Source organism: Myotis yumanensis, unplaced genomic scaffold (genome assembly GCF_028538775.1).
Source record: "Myotis yumanensis isolate MYYU_CA2020_CCGP unplaced genomic scaffold, mMyoYum1.0.hap1 SCAF_7, whole genome shotgun sequence".
In the NCBI taxonomy this organism is placed as follows: Eukaryota; Metazoa; Chordata; class Mammalia; order Chiroptera; family Vespertilionidae; genus Myotis; species Myotis yumanensis.
This window is the reverse complement of record NW_027223758.1, coordinates 44,071,442-44,089,151: the sequence shown is the minus strand read 5'-3', so window position 1 is coordinate 44,089,151 and position 17,710 is coordinate 44,071,442. Positions and strand designations below refer to the sequence as shown.

General features: G+C 39.7%; 1 protein-coding gene across 2 annotated transcripts in view; it reads right to left on the bottom strand.

Annotated features, from left to right (window-relative positions):
• The window catches only part of CDH20 (cadherin 20), a 206,940-nt gene that overhangs the window by 82,297 nt on the left and 106,933 nt on the right, over positions 1-17,710 (bottom strand). The gene's annotated exons all lie outside the window — the stretch shown is intronic.

The window sequence follows — 17,710 nt, the reverse complement described above, 5'->3', positions numbered from 1 at the left end:
ATGTGTTTTCCGATGGTCTTAGGCGACCCCTGTGAAAGGGTCGTTCAATCCAAAGGGGTCGTGACCCACAGGTTGAGAACCGCTGGTCTAGCAGATACAGACAAAATTTGCTTGTCCTTAAAATGAGAGGCAAGGAAAAGAACATTCTCAGAAGAGAGTTATCGGTGTTCTTGAGTACTGTGTCCCCCTGCTTCCAAAACACTCACACACACACACACACACACACACACACACCTGCACATAGAAATGAAAAGAGATTTCCCTCATTCATAACATCCTTAGCCTATCTGCATCTCTTGAATCCTGAGAAGATGTAAGGAAAAAGAACTCTTTTAGGGTGAAATAAGGACTTGTGAATCCTGGCTACCAAGACTGTCATTTTTCTTCTGTACACATGCAGTGAAAAGGCGAGTTGTACAATTTTAACTCAGTTTCTCTTTGAACTTGTGGCAGAGTTGACTCAATAGTGAGAGCTATCATGAAGAAGGGCTGTGCACCACCCACAGAATCAAGCTCTCCAGTGGAGGCAACCTTATGTACCATGCAGCTGGATTGCCTGGGTCCTAATCTCTGCTCCACCATCTACAGGCTGTGTGAACTTGGGAAAGTATTTAAGCTCATTATGCTTTCCTTTTCACATCTGTAGAAGGAGCTGGTAGCAGCTAGTTCATAAATCTATTGCCTACGTCAGTATATGTGAAGCACTAATAACTGGGCCTTGGTGCATGGCCAGTATCCTGTAAATACTAGTTATTGGTGCTAGTGAAAGAAACACGTGGTCTGTGGGATAAAGTAGAATCAGGTTTAGATTCTACTTCTAGGTTTTTTGTTTTTGGCAAATTATATAAAATTTTTTTAAACCCTCACCTGAGGACACGTTTTTATTGATTTTAGAGAGAGAGAAATAGTGATGTGAGAAAGAAACAATGATTAGTTGACCCCCATACATGCCCTGACCGGGGATCAAACCTGCAACCTAGGTATGTGCCCAGAGCAGAAATCTAACCCACAATCTTTTGGTGTATGGGATGATGCTCCTCCCCCAGGCCAAACTTGGCCAGGGCAGATTACTTAATCTTTTTGAGGATCAGAGAGTTTTTCCAATTCTCAGAATTGCAGAGTTACTCTAAGGATTAACTCATCTCATGTATGCAACATGCAAAGCATAGTGTGTGGAACATAATAGATGCTAAAAAAAATGTTTAACTCTTTACAAAAGTAGAGAGACAACTGTCCTATGGTGCAAACTATAATGTTCACCTTTTCTCATTGTTTGGATCTTTTCCTTCATTTTTGTGGGGGTAATAGTTCTTTTCAACCTGGGATTTCACGTAAGTTATTGGTCAGCTGTGGTAATTTCCCTAAAGCTATTGAAGTTACAAGCCCATATTTGCTGGGTAGTAGGAAATAGAAACTTATTAGTAATGGGAAGTAAAATTCTACCTGGACACTATTTCTGACATACTTTAGGAGAAAAACAGACTGAAACTTGCTTGCTAATTTTGAGTATGTGGGAACTGTCAGATTCTCAAGAGGAGGGGAAGGAAAATCATGCCACATAGGTCTGTCTCTCTAAATATAGAAGGAATATGAAATGTTTTTCCTAATAAAATAATTTGCACATAATTCTGGTGATAGAATCTAACTGAGGACTTCTTAGCAGTATGTCTCCCAGATGGCAGACTCACCATTATGTATGATCCTCCTACTAGAAACTGTCCCACATACCTTTTGGGGTGCCTGTGCAGCTTATTCTGCCCGTATAAGAACTGCTGCCTCCCCCCCCAAGAATGGGTCTCTCCAGGCTTGTTTGTAAAAAAGGACTCTGCTCCTCCCCAAGGCCAAACTGTTTGGGACAGGGGTGGACATTTGAGTTAAGCTCTGTGGGCCAAGCAGGTTTTGTCTCCTGGGAATGTGCCTCTGCCTCCTGCAGAGGCAGCCCAGAGAAAGTCTGACAAAAGAGAGAGACACAGGAGGGCAGGGGAAGAGAGAAGGCTATTCTTCCCAGTTCCATTCTTTGGGAAGCTGAGCTGAACCTTCACTCTGGGACTCTGTGTGCTGCGTCTGTAACTGTGCACCCATCTCCCCTTTGTCCTTAAAACAAGCCTGAGGGAAGTTTCGTTCCCTCAGACCAAAACTTTACGGGCAGGAGTTCTATCTCATGGAAAACTGGTCTCAAGCTGTAGATCCAGAGAAAAAGTTTTAAGTTTTTTATTGAGTTATCTTCTCTCCTGACCTCTGCATTGTTTCAAACACCTTTATTAAGCAGGTGAACTGCAGAAGGTGGAGTCATAACAAGAATAGCCCTAGAAAAAATGGCAGTGACATCATGAGCTATAATTATGCATGACTAGAACATCATGCCATGGAAAGATTTATGAACATTGATTCTTAAGAAGATGCACTGTGATACAGCATTTAAGTGAAGTAGTAACTTTCTGTTGTAAATGTTAGAAAATAAATTTGAACACTTGTGAAATAACCAAGGTAGGATTCTTTCTTTTTTTATAAAAAAGTGGGTAGAGAATCACTCTCAAAATTATTATCTAATAGAGGTGTCATACTTTATAAGAAATGGGAGTTGTAATAATAAGATGCAAAGTTATGGTTGAGAGAGGCCAGCAGGGCTGGAGAATGATTAGAGTTAATAGATTTTGTGTTGTTATTTGCTTTTTATACCTTGCCTTTTAGTAGTTGTAGGATTATGCATGCATGCCAGTGCCTGTTTTTGCTTTCAATTAAAAGAATATCAAGAGAGGCTGGCCATGGCTCAGTGGTTGAGCATGGACTCATGAACTAAGAGGTCAGAGTTTGGTTCCCAGTCAGGGCGCATGCCTGAGTTGCAAGCTCGATCCCCAGTGTGGAGCATGCAGGAGGCAGCCAATCAATGATTCTGTCTCATCATTGATGTTTCTATCCCTTTCTGCCTTCCTCTCTCTGAAATCAACAAAAACATATATATTTTTTAAAAATCTACTTAAAAAATATATCAAGGGATGTTCTTGGGCAACCAGGCCAAGTAGTTTATTTCTAGTGAGGTCTTTATTGAGCATGTTTAAAATACTCTGTAGGATTTATTTGGGGGTTGAAGTTGTTTGCTGTCGCAAGGCATTTTGAAATCATTGATACCATTTGTGAATGCTGTTATTTCCTACAGATAGATACTGTTGTGAATTTTTAAAAATATGATGAATTGCTTCGTAGATTACTTTGGTAAGAATAATTCATATGTAGACCATGACGGAGGGTTCCAACTCAACCTCAACTTTGAGCTCTATACTTGGTTCGTTAATGTCTGCTTTCAAGTTTGAGAGGTCTGGCTATTTTTCTTTCTGATGCTCATGTTTCTTCCTAGTCTCCAGTATTGATAAATTGGTGTGGTTGCCTTCAGCTTCCTTGTGGCATCAAGTCTTAGCCCACATTCACTCCCAACTAGTGTTTAGTGATTCTGTAGTGAGGAGAAGTCTTGATAGGCAGCTGCCAGCTCCCATAGAATGGTCTACCCTGGCTGTAGTTCCCAGACTCTTAGGGTTGAACAGCGTATTAATCGAAGTTTCCAGAAGCACATGGAAGGGGATATTCCTAAAGATTCCCTGCTTTTCCAGCAGTGTCAGAGGACAGTGGGAAGGTGTGTTGTGTGGAGAGTGAAAAGAGGCAGGTGGGGGGAACACCAGAGTTGAGGGGTGCAACTCGGTTAGGACAGGAGGAACAGTGAGGAAAGTGAGATTCCGCAGCTGCAGGAAGAAATTGAACTTGTTTTTTTTTTTTTTTTACCTTGTTAACCCACTAAAATGTTCTTCCCTTAGATGTTCCCTTGCATTTTTTCTAAAAGTTAGGAACAGATGACCAGGCTGCATAAGCAGAAAAGCTCGGAGCTTACATAAAGTGTATAATGCTGTTATCAATAAAATTTTAAAAGCAAAATTACCATAGTGGTACATATTTAATTACGCACGCACTTCTTACTGTGCTCTATGGTAATAATAGCAAGCAAATCACATAAACAGTGTAGCTGGTGTTACTTTTAATAGGGAAGGGAACTAATATTTATTGAATCCCTAATATCTGCTGGGCTCCATGCTGGGTCCTTAACATATGTGATCTCATTTAATGTTTAGCTAAACAAGGCGTTCCTAGGGCCAGGGTGGGTGAAGGAGTGAGAAGTTACAGATCCAGGCTCATCAGAAGACATAGGATTCCTTTTTCTTTGGCAGGAGCCCCCATTTTTGCTGTAGTGTGGGGGCCCTTGCCCTCTCTCTGGTTTGGGAGTTTGGATGTCCTGGGCCTTGGAACCTTAGCCACAGATGGACACAATGAGGACACAGCTTTTCCCTCCATATCTGACTTTACCTTCAGGTTTCTTAAGGGCTGGGAGTTAAGCTTGCAGCCTGCACTCCACCCTTCAGATGGGAATTCTGTTTGAATACAAGGAAGCAGGACCCTAAGCAGCTTCTCCTTGGAGTTTGAGGGAATGTGAGTAGGAAACCAGTAGCAGCCCCCAGCTCTGCTGTCTCCCCCTCCCCAGGAGCAGCCTCCTAAAGGGAAAGGAGGAAACCAAGTGGTGAGCTTCAGGAGGAGGCCCCTCCACCCCTACTCCTCACCCTTTTCTACGTGGTTACTGACATTTTGCTATTTGGAGTATGACTTTTTATCTTTTGGGATTAGGGAATTCTTTGAAAGTTTGATAACAATCTTGAATCCACCTCCAGAAAAATGTACCAATGTTTACACTTCAAGTGAGGGTTACTTGATTTAGAGACTCACACAAACTGCCATTGAAAACCTCTGGGAGAAAAGGGAGGGTAGGTAAGGAGAGTGTATGAGTCACTTATTCTTTAGTAGGATCATCTTATTCATTTGCTCACCTGAGATGTGCTTAAGGCAGCAGGAGCTCAGGAGAGGAGGCTGGTAGAGGTGGTAAGAGATCATTTTGCAGTATGAGATCTTTTGGGGAAAGGCAGGCCCAACTAGGGAAATAGTAGGGCAGTCAGGTTGTATAGCAGGGGTCCTCAAACTTTTTAAACAGGGGGCCAGTTCACTGTCCCTCAGACCGTTGGAGGGCCGGACTATAGTTTAAAAAAAAACTATGAACAAATTCCTATGCACACTGCACATATCTTATTTTGAAGTAAAAAAACAAAATGGGAACAAATACAATATTTGTATTTGCATGTGGCCTGTGGGCCGTAGTTTGAGGACCCCTATTGTATAGTCTTTCCACCCAGAGTGGCCCATGGACAGTGGCATGGGTATCAACCAGGAGCTTGTTGGAAATGCAGGATGGCAGACCACCCTCTTGCCCCCCAAGACATGGTGAATCAGAATCTGCCCTTTGACAAAGTCCCATGTTCAGGTTTGAGAGGCATGGATGTGTATTGAGGACACTGAGATAGGAGCGGGGACCTGGGGTTGAGATGAGAGGAAGCCAGCAACTGGGAGAGTGCTGCTGAGAGGTGCCTGTGAGGGTGTCCACGAGCCTCCAAAGAAGAGAGAGGGAGCCCAGACAGGAGGATGGCAAAGAGATAGTGGAAAGGGCCTTGAAGTGGTACTCAAAGGGAAGTTGGGAACATTGTAAGTCTGGGAAGAAAGTGACATTTAAAATCAGGCAACAACAAAAAGAAGTTGTTTACTACAATATGTTAAATCATGAATGATATATAACTTACTAGTGTGAATTATGTTTTAACTGGTATCAAAGAATTATCATGTGAAATTATTTATGATAAGGAGTAAATGACTTTAGACAGACTTCTGTCTCTGCCCTTGATGAATCTTTTGAATGTATAACTGTTTTCTTAAACCCTGTGCCTTACTTGAAAATCTAAAGGATCTTACGTTATTAGCTCCTGTTATTGGTGCAGACGTCACTGACACGCCCTAGATAAACTTTATCAAATACTTGTTGGATACATTATGTTAGCAATGTTGCTTGATTTCTAGCAATTTGTTTGTTTTGGGAAGGCAAATGAAAATAAGTGATAATTTTTGGAGCAGAGAGAAAAATTAATACTCCTATTTTGGTGAAGTTATAGGCTATACTGTGTCACTGATAAATTCTAGGCCTGTGTTACAGGTTTTGTCTTCCCACCAAAAGATATGCTGAATCCTAACTCCTGGTATATATGAATGTGGCCTTACTTGGAAAGAATCTTTGCAGATATTATAAAGCTAATATCATGCCACAAGGGCGGGCCCTTAATTCAATAAAACCAATGTCCTTATGAGAAGAGAAGACAGAGACATGGAGGGATGGTGGTCATGAGAAGATGGAGGTTGGAGTGATGCTGACTATCAGAAGCTTGAAGAGGCAAGGAAGGATCCTCCCCTAGTGGCTTGGAGGGAGCAAGGCCCTGTAAAAGCCTTAATTTTGAACTTCTAGCTTCCAGAATTGTGAGGCAATAAATTTTTGTTGTTTTAAGCCACCCAATTTATGGTACTGTGTTATGATAGCTCAGGAAATGAATATAGCATGCTTAACTATTTTTCTGTAGTTAGTAATTATTTTGGTCCAATTTTTAATGAATTCATTAGTTTTGTATACTCCTGTTTGAGATGGGATTATAGTCATTATAGTCATAAAAGAAACTAAAACCTTTTCCCAAAACTAAATAGGCCACTTGCATAATTTTTATGTAATCTATATATGCTGTGGTTCAAATTTACCTTTTTATGAAATGCCAAAGTTTTTATTTTTCTTTTAAAATTAAAACACTCATTTGTATTATCTTAGTGAAAAAATATAACAATGTCAAACAGTTGTTTAGAACTATCACCTGAGATATGATAAATAAGATTCTGACTAAAAAATATTGAAAGATGTATTTATTCCTGAATCAATAAATTATTTGAAAATCAAATGAAAGAAGTAGTTAAATATTCTCTGATATTAGCAGTTGTAACTGTGTCTAGGATAATTACTTATTGGGGAAAAAAGGCAAAACCTTGTGGAAAATACAAATGGCTAAGGAAACTGCAAACTAGCTTATGCAATAAATACACCATATGGCCAAGGATGTCAAAAATCTCAAATTTATTTTGAGACCAGAGTCAGTCTGACCCTGCAAATTACCTTCAGGAAAGGATGATGGAGCTGCCCACATCACACCCATGGGTGTCTGTCATGAGTGGGAGGTGTAGGACTGTGTTAAACTGCCAAGAGGGCAGCTGGTTCTGAGACTCCATTAGCTGGGTAAAGCACAGCCTTTGCAGTGGTGATTGCCCATTTAAGTTATGGCCTCCCTGTATTGCATGCCATTTCTGTGACTGGCTTATCCACTTAAATTAGATGTGTTTTGGATCCTACTACACCTCCCACTTTTTGTCATTTGCTTGAGTGAAATCTAGCAGATTTTGCATGGCAAAGGAAACCATCAACGAAGTGAAAAGACAACCCACTGAATGGGAGAACATATTTGCCAATGATACATCTCATAAGGGGGTCATATACAAAATTTATAAAGAACTCAAACAATTAATACTATTGTAATAATTATGTATGGTACCAGTTGGGTAATGGAAATAACAGGGAGAAAACTTTGTAAATAAAGTATATGATTGTCTAACCACTATGCTGCACACCTGAAACTAATCCAAAATAATATAGAACATAAACCTTAACTGAAAAATTAAAAATTGAAATGTAGCATAAAGTATATTGTTTTGAACACAATGCCAGGGAGACTAGTTACAAAGGAACCCAGAGGAGCTTATTCTCATATGGCTCTGAGATATGAATATCATTGCCGAGTAACATCAAGGTCACTTGTATTTATTTTCTTCTAAACAGTTTTTGACTTTAAAATGCCTTTGTACTTTCCAGCTCAAAATTCTAATCGCTTTCAGTGAGCTCAGTCTCTATGCAAAACTTGCTTCCCACCTGCCAAATTGAAAATGTCTGGATGGAATACTGAATTTAGGTCAGTTTTTAAAAATGTGTCTTCTCTAGAAGAAAAGAAATCAAATCCAATAACATCATACAGAGAGAAAGGTAAAATCATTCCAACAAGAGCTTTTTGTTGCAACAGTTGGTCAGAATTAAGAGTGTGACTCTTTACCTCTTCCCTGTCTCTATGACTGAATTGAATTTTTAAAGAGTTACAGCTTTTTTTTCTTTTCATTATGTCTATAGCATCATCTCTGCCAAGAGGAACAGCTAGTATTCCTGGTTAGTTCCTGAGGTTAATCAAGGTGGACTTTCTCATCTTCCCAGTGGAGGCTCTGGGCCAGGGATAGACAGGGCTTCTCAGACTGGGAAGTGCATAGAACTCCTCTGAGGGTCTTGTTAATGTGCACATTTTATCAGGTCTGCCTGGGATGGGGCCTGAGCTTTTGCATTTCTAAAAATCTCATTGGTGGTATAAAAAGCTGCTATTTGGTGAACCATGTCTAGAGTACAGTTGGCCCACTTTGGGTGTATCTAGCTTCAGACTCATTTTCTTGGGCCAGTCTCTCCTAACACCTGACCATTTCTGGGCTAGTGTTGAGTGTATTTTGGATTTAGCTTTGAGCAATATCTCCCACACATGGTATAGTTCCACAGTTAACCCCTTCTCCTTCATTCTCATTCTCTCCCACTAAGTGCTCTAACTGAAAGTTCAGAAACTCAGTGCACACAGATACTTGCCTTATAGAGGAAACATTTTTCACTGTGTAGAGTGAGGGAAAATAAAGAAAGATGTAACTCTACATTGAACTCATATTCATTGAAGAATTCAGAATTTAATTTTACCAGAGGTAATAGTTTCACTAGTATCTGCTTAGTACTAAGGTAAGCAATAGTTGGAATGATAGTTGACTGAGGCATATTTGAATTTTAGCTTTCCAAGTGCTCTAAATAAAATAAATTATAAAAATATGACTCAAGCTATCATATCCATAGCATCACTTAAGAGTAATAGATATAATGTTCCACTTAGGAGCTATCATAGTACAATTAACTAAATGGTATTAAAAAAGTTTCTTAAAACACTTAAAGTTGTAAAGCTATTCAGAAATAGATCTATGTTTCTTAAGTAAACACAAACAAGGACTGGAGTCACTTTAGTGGATAATAACGGAAATCAACAAGCCCAATTCTAGCTCCCTGTGGATGAGATTTAAAGCAACAAATCTATGCTACATTATGCAGTTAACATAAAATATACTTAAATTTAGAAGATTTACTCTGCCATCACCTTGCCACATGACAAACACAAATCCTGGACTAACGTGCTTTTATCAATTCACAAACCGTTGTAGGGTGACTTTTGTTCCCAAATGCTTATGCACAGTCTCCTCTCAAATTAGGTTACTGCATGAGGGCCCTTTAGCTTCTGTTCCTGATGGAATCATAGGTTCCACACATCATGAGCCTGTCAGCCTGATTCCCCAACCCAGCAGGCTGCTCTGTTGGCAGATATAGAATCAAAGAGGTTTGTGGAGAACAATTTCTTGCCTGTGTCTTGCAGAGCACAGATCCAACTGCTTTGCTTTGGAAGGGAGGGGACTATGGTGGGCCTGATGTGGGAAGAGATACTTTCCAAGTTGTCTCTTTGATAGGCTACTTTCCAGACTTCCTTTTCCCTGAATATTGCAGGAATGAGACTAATAAATTATGAGTAAGGGTTACATAAATCATTTACAACTTCAGGTGTTTTGGAGTCCTTTTTGGAAATGGGTATTTAGAACACTCCACTAGTTCTTAACTAGGCAAAAACCTATTTTGAGAGAGTAAATAATAGGTGATCTATTGGTTCAATATTATAATCACAGTAAGCTAAGAGAGAATGGAGGGGCAAATGGAGGAGATCATAGAGAATAAGAAGGCAACCAGATTTGAGGGTCTTTTACCAACAGCAAGGCAGACAGACAGGAGGACAGAGAAATAGACATGGAAAGGAGATGCAGAGAGGTAGAGGAAATAACGGAACAGAAAGACGTGCTCGTTTAAATACTTGTGTTGTGCTCTGTGTGTTTTATTTAAAAGTGTTTGAAGGAAGTCTGGTTTCTTTGCTCATAAAAACAGTCAACTGACCCAGATTGTTCGCTGGAAAATCTGCATTTTAAAAATAGATACAAAATACAAAGGAGGTTGCAGCAGCAGTGAGGTCAGCCAGCAGTGGCAGTGGAAGCCCCAGGCCGGCCGGACTGGATGGAAAAGGGGGAGGGGCCAAGAGGCTGGAGAATCCTTAGTCTCCTGTTTTCAGTGTTGGTTTGACTCTGGAAAGCACTCATTTCTCACCCAAATAGCTAAGATGTTGCCACATATATTATCTATTCTATATTCTGTATTTTTATAACAGCTCCAAAGAAGAAAAAACCCGAAACATATTCCTCTCCCATCATATTTGATCTTCCAACAATCCTGTGAAGTAGACAGGACAGGCATTAATACTGATGTCATCTAGTGCCATGGCAGATGAGGAAACTAACGGGATTGAATTACTTGGGGAAAATTACGCAGCTTGGAAGGGTAAGTATAATTACTATTCATAGGGCTGAACATGGAGTGCTTTGCCACTATGATATTTTGGGCAAATATTTTAACCTTTCTGTGCCTCAGTTTCCTCATTTGTAAAATGGAAGGATTATAAGAGTACCTGACTTTCAAAGCATTAAATGAGATAGTACAACAGACACTGAGAACAGTGTCTGGCAAAACTCTTAAGTGCTGAATAAAGGCTGGATATTCATTATTATTTTTTAACCCTCATCTGAGGGTATGATTTTTTTTATTGATTTGAGAGACAGAGAAACATTGATGTAAAAAACGTTGATCCCTTGCTTCTGTAATATCCCACTGGGGATCAAACTCGCAACCTTTTTTTGGTGTATGGGAGGGACAGTGCTCCAGCCAGCTGAGCCATCTGACCAGGTAAGGCTAGTTTTATTGTGATTTTTTTTTAAAAATATATTTTATTGATTTTTTACAGAGAGGAAAGGAGAGAGATAGAGAGTCAGAAACATCGATGAGAGAGAAACATCGATCAGCTGCCTCCTGCACATCTCCTACTGGGGATGTGCCCGCAACCCTGGTACATGCCCTTGACCGGAATCGAACCTGGGACCTTTTAGTCCACAGGCCGACGCTCTATCCACTGAGCCAAACCGGTTTGGGCTTATTGTGATTATTAATGAAGACTCAGCCATTCAGATTTCGTGTTCTGGATTCATAGCCGCAGGTCATATCAGTAAACTGTGGTTAGGCAACCACTGCAGCATCAGGGATTAACCAGAGGTCTCAGATTCTGGGGATGCGTCAAAGGCAAGACTGCTGCTCTACAGTGGAAGAAAGAACAATTTCAGGCAAAACAAGGGTCAGTTTAGAATTTCTGATTGGAAGGTCTACTGGAAATGACTTCATTGATCAAGGAGGTTTTTTTTGTTTTGTTTTGTTTTTAGATAATCTGTTTCTGGAAGAGTACAGAAAAAGCTGGAGTGGATTTCATTAAAAGGGGGTTGGGGGAGACTAAATGGAACGAGCATTCTCTGGAGCTCAGAGAGGTCTCCATTATTCAGTGTGATCCTTTCTTTTCTGTGTTCCTCCTTCATGTTGACCCCAAACCAACACGCTGATGGAGTGGGGTGTTCTGAAAGAGGAAAAGAATTGGGTGGCATATGGTGTGACACTCTGGAGAATTATGAAACAGGTTCTGCATCTTGCTGAGTTTCTCCACTAATCCATAATCACTGGCTGAGAAGTCATGGGGATGCTTTTCCCTCTTGAGAGAAAAGAACAAAGTAATTAGCCATTAGGAGATAATAGATTTTATAAGATTATCAGGGAGCTCAGTCACAAGGATCAAGTGAAGAATGTTTATCAGTGTTCTCTTTCCCAAACTCACTCCAAAACACGTGCTACTTTCCTCTGCCAACCAAAACAATAAAGATCAAATACACTTCTAAATTGTCAAATAAATTGAAAAATGTCTCCCTTGCCCTAATTGGTTTGGCTCAGTGGATAGAGCGTCGGTCTGCGGACTGAAGGGTCCCGGGTTCGATTCCGGTCAAGGGCATGTACCTTGGTTGTGTGCAAGAGGCAGCTAATCGATGTTTCTCTCTCATTGATGTTTCTAACTCCCTATCCCTCTCCCTTCCTCTCTGTAAAAAATCAATAAAATATATTTTTTTAAAAAAGAAAAATGTCTCCCATGCAAATCTAGGTTCATGTGGCTAAAATGCTAAATGGCATATGCATAATGACCCTTTAATTTTATCTCAAATTAATACTTATTACATAAATTGCAAAGTTAACATCTCTCAAGACCTCTCCTTCCAAACATTGTTTTTGAAATAGTTATGTAATTATATAGGTCTTTTTAACCTTGAATAGCTTTTATTTTTTTCATCATAAAAGCAGCTTTATTACAGTAGATTAGAAATCTTTGAGCGTTGGAAAAGATTTGGTCTGAGTATTCACTACCAAACCCGAGAAGTATGCCATCTAGTGGTATTACCCATGAACAACAAATAGCCAAGTACAGGTCTGGCAGAACTTCATAGAAGTATGTACCAAATTCTGTGCAGAGCACAGAACACCAGGTCACGTTGTGTATTTGCTAACTTGAAAGGAGGAAAGAAAAAAAAAAATGAACCAAATACCAGCAAATGTACTAAAATTTATTATCTGATAGCCAGTTGGATTCTACACCTACTTGGAGCAAATCAGAGGAATGGGGCCACCCAGATTATGGGATAGAGGATTGAGTTTAGCAACTTACTGTTGAATAAATAATTTAAGATATCTTGGGTTTTTAAATGTATTTAAAAATGAAGAGGTTAAATCAATGAGTTTTTGCATTAATGCTTTTCCTCAGATATCTATTTACTCAGATGTTAAAATTTTAAAAAAGTTTTATTTTTCATCTAAAGATATTCATTCGTATGTGCTTTATACCACACACACAAAACACTGATACTTTATATGTACAAAATTTGGTAACTTAATATGAAGCAAAGGACTTTCAAGGGATAATCTCACTTTGCAGCTATGTTTTGATAAAGCTTTTCCAGGTCTAATTAGTATCTATGGATCTTTAAGTAGCAATTAAAAAATCTCTACATATTATTTATTGATTTATAAAGACTATTATAGCTATTTCACTTTCATTCATTAAACAAATTTATTGAGAACCTATTCTATGCCAGGAACTTCTAAGAATTGATTTTACAAGCATATAAAGTTGTATAAGGTAGGAGATCTGCCACAGTATTTTTATGGAAACAACAAATTGAAAAAACAAATATTCATCAACAAGGAATTAGTTAAGTAAATGATGGTTCATTGATATAATGGAATATAATGTGAACATCAAGAATGAAGCTATAGATCAATATTTACTGCAATGGAAATATATCCATGGTACATTTAAAGAACAAAATCAGCAGGTTTTAAAGGTGTATATAATAGTATGATTACGTTTTGTAAAAAACAACGTACCATGTACCCACCCATCTATGGAGAAAGTTTGGAAGGATATGCACAATAGAGGCAAACCTTTCTATTGTGAATGAATGGTTGTAGAATAAACGTGCATTACCTCTAAAATTAGAAATAACAAAGTTCTTTCAATTAAAAATTGCTGGAGTAATTTTTTTATTTCATAAGTGAAACATGTTCTAGAAAAAGGGCTTTAGACTGGGAGCTGAAAGTCTTATTTTGAGTTCATACCATTCTCTCTACTTGGGTATCTATTTTGAACATTTCTATAATAAAATGTAAACACTAAAAAAGGGGGGTTGCATTTTATCCCCATTTCTCTCTCTGTGACCTAGACTGAGATAATTTTCCACTCTGAGCCATATTTTCCTTATCTGAGAGTCAGGATAGACTTTCCACTTACTGGTGACTTTGAACCAACTATGTAAATGTTCTGTTGTTCAGTTTACCTGTGTCAGGAATGATGGTAATAATGGCATTGATAGTGATAGTAGTAACTACCTGATAGAGTTGTAGTAAATGAATTAAATACATTACTGGTGTTTAACAAGTTTTGATTATAATTCTTGTCTGCATAATGGGATGCTGGTGATGATGATAATGCTGCTGATGAGGATGATGATGATGAGAAGGAGGAGGATGCTAAAATAAGTCTTGAAGGTTTGTTGTGGGGATTAAATTAAATACTTGACACCTAGTAAGTATTTACCAAATGATAGTTGATCACTGGGAGTAATACAACAAAAAACACAGTTCGAGGAAGTTATCTTTGAGAGAATAGCCAACATTTATCTTGGGTCACATCTTGAAAATAGGTAACAGTAGATTGAATGCAAGACTTTTGATTTTGATTCATTGAGTAAAACACCCCTTCTCTATTAAATTTTCCAATATATGTCCCTATTTTAAAACCTGGACTTGCATATTAAACAGCAGAAATATTTCTATATTTTATTTCCAGAAATCTCTATTGGTTCATTTTAATTCTTTATGATTCCATTATCTCAAAACAGTTTGCACTACCTTGCTTGAGATTCTCTTTAAAAGGAGACTGTACAATTATGTTATTTTAAACAATTTAGAGCGCCGTGTTTCTTACCACTTATTCATCTGTATAGTGTATTCTGTGTGCATGGCTATTGGATGCCAACACACTGCCTGGTCTTTTCATACAGAGCCATTGAAAATGTGAGGATCAGAAATGATGTCTATGTTAATGATATATATTAATTTAACACATCAGCAGGGGAAGGTTGAGTGATAGATCATGTTTAGTTACAAATAAGGGAAGAACTCACTGCTTAGGAGTGTTCAAGTCACAGGTGAGTAGCAAAAGGTTTTTATTCCTTCCCTGACAGAATAAATTTATCTCCTTAAAAGTCACCTTTATGCTTTCTACTTGTCATTAGGAAGGCTGCATTCTGTATTTCAATTTTATGTGGACAAGACATTAATTTTAAGAGAAAGACATTGTTCTGTGCTGGAATTAAATGAGGTTATTATTGGTTTGAGTGGTATAGATTGGGTGAAGGGGTGGTTCAGCTCATGTTTGGCTTTAATGAGAAAAGTGCTAAGTGAATATGGTCCTCTTGACTTTTTTGGCATTGAAAGCAAAATATAAATGGGGCAGTAGACTTGAAAGCCATCAGTAGCCTCTCTAAGTACCAGGAATCAGGGTGTACAGCTGATATAATCAGCAAGGGCATGTGGTATAAGATTATATAGTCCTTTCTCAGTGGAGAGATTGATATGACCACTTGGAATTGATTTTGGATAGAGGAAACCAAAGAGCATTAACTTCTGCTGTTGCGAAGGAGACCTCAGAGGTCACCTAGTTTAAAGCAAGTTTAATCCTTTCAGCAGTAATGTCTATCTGTTTCTTTTTTAAAAAAAATATTTTATTGATTTTTTACAGAGAGGAAGGGAGAGAGATAGAGAGTCAGAAACATCGATGAGAGAGAAACATCGATCAGCTGCCTCCTGCACATCTCCTACTGGGGATGTGCCCACAACCAAGGTACATGCCCTCGACCGGAATTGAACCTGGGACTCCTCAGTCCGCAGGCCGACGCTCTATCCACTGAGCCAAACCGGTTTCGGCTATCTGTTTCTTAAATATCTCCAGAAAGAGATTTAGCCACTCCTCCTGATACATAAATGTCATCAAATTGGCAGGAAGGAGAGAAAGCTGGTCATTAGAACGGGATGAATATTTAAAACAACCTTACCTCTTTTCAAATTTGAGAGAAAATAAATGAGGTTTTGCTCAAATAAGACCAAGAAGACCAATTTTGCTCTATTCAGGGAAAGTTCATGGGATTGTAGAGGAGCACCAGTTAATTATAATTAAACTAGTGGCCTGGTGCACGAAATTTCATGCACAGAGTGGGGAGTTCCCTCAGCCCAGCCTGCACCCTCTCCAATCGGGGACCCCTTGAGGGATGTCCAACTGCCGGTTTAAACTGGCAGTTGGACATCCCTCTCACAATCTGGGACTGCAGGCTCCCAATCACTCACCTGCCTGCCTGCCTGATTGCCCCTAACTGCCTCTGCCTGCCTGATCACCCCTAACTTCCCTCCCCTTCCTGTCTGATCTTGCTCCCAACTGCCCTCCCCTGCTGGCCAATTTGGTTCTGATTGGTTGGTTTCTATGCCAGTCAAAGTCAAAAGCTCCACCTCCTAGGCAGTCAATGGCTCCTCACAGTTCACCCAGACTTGGTTCTGATTGGTCGGTATCTATGCCAGTTAACATCAAAAGCTCCATCTCCTAGGCAGCCATTCCCTCCTCACAGTTCATCCAGATTCAGTTCTGATTGGTCGGTTTCTATGCCCAGCATCACTGGGCCTATCTCCGGGCCTGATTAGAAAGGCGGGGCTGATCAGCAGCCCCTGAGAGGCTGGGAGAGAAACAGAGGTGTGGCTGCTGGCGAAGCCCGGAGAGAAAGAGAGAGGCAACGGCTGATCAACAGCTGCCACGGAGGCTGCAGTTCAGACCCTGCCTCTCTCTCTGGGCCTTTTTCCAGGCCTCATCCACAGCCCTCTCGGCAGTCAGTGCTGGGTCACTGCACCTGCAGCAGCATCAGTCAGTGCTGGGTCACCTTGGCAACCCAGCACTGACTACAGGACTGACTTCCAGTGTTCGGTTAAGCCTTTGGTCGGTCATTACGGACCCTGGGTTTTTATATATTAGGATAGCGCTTCCTTCTCATTGCTGTAGTAGCCACACTTCCTGAAAGGAAAGTTCATACAGTTTTCACTTTCTTACTTCCTATTCACTCTGCTACCTAGTGATTACTGGCTTTGCCTTCCCTAATCAATTGAAATGGCTTTTGAAACTTACCCAAGGTGTTCTTGCCCAATCCACGGACACTTTTCAGGTTTATATTATTTGACCTCCCTGTTGTATTTGAGAGAGGAGGATGTTTCTTATAAGTACACTGAAATACATGGTCTCCTATGATTTCCTTAAATGGTAGGGTGAGGGCTGGGCTTTCTCTAGCTTCCCCTCTAAATCAAGGGAGGTTGAATTGTCCTAAACACATCCCTAGTTTTGTTTTTTGTTTTTCCTTTTTTTGATTGAAATTTAATGAACAGTAGGCCAAAAATTGTGATCTGTGGCTTACATATATTATCTGATTTAATGCCCCACAATATCAATAGGAGGGAGGTAGGTTCACCTTCATTTTACAGATGAGAAAACTGAAATACATAGTGGTTAGTACTTGCCCAGGGTTATGTCGCTACTAAGTAGTACAGCCTAGATTTAAACCAGCATTGAGCCCTTATCAAGTGTAGAATAACAGGATTGCTAAGTACTCAACCTGGGCGGGAACTGACTGCTCAGGACACATGTTATGGTGGCAGGAATAAAGTATAAGGTGGGGTGGTAGAGTGTTATTGGGACACACCAGCCGTGGGCAAACTACGGTCCGCGGGCCAGATCCGGCCCGTTTGAAATGAATAAAACTAAAAAAAAAAGGACCGTACCCTTTTATGTAATGATGTTTACTTTGAATTTATATTAGTTCACACAAACACTCCATCCATGCTTTTGTTCCGGCCCTCCGGTCCAGTTTAAGAAGCCATTGTGGCCCTCGAGTCAAAAAGTTTGCCCACCCCTGGGACACACAGAATGGGAGTGAAAGAGCAGGCTTATGTACTTGTGAGATTTATAAAATGGCTTCAGAGGCCATGTAGGAAACAGTTACTAAAGTCATGATGTGAACTTAAAATGAAACTCCCCTTTCCAAAGGGAATTGTTGGTTTAGCTTATTATATTAATAATGACTAATT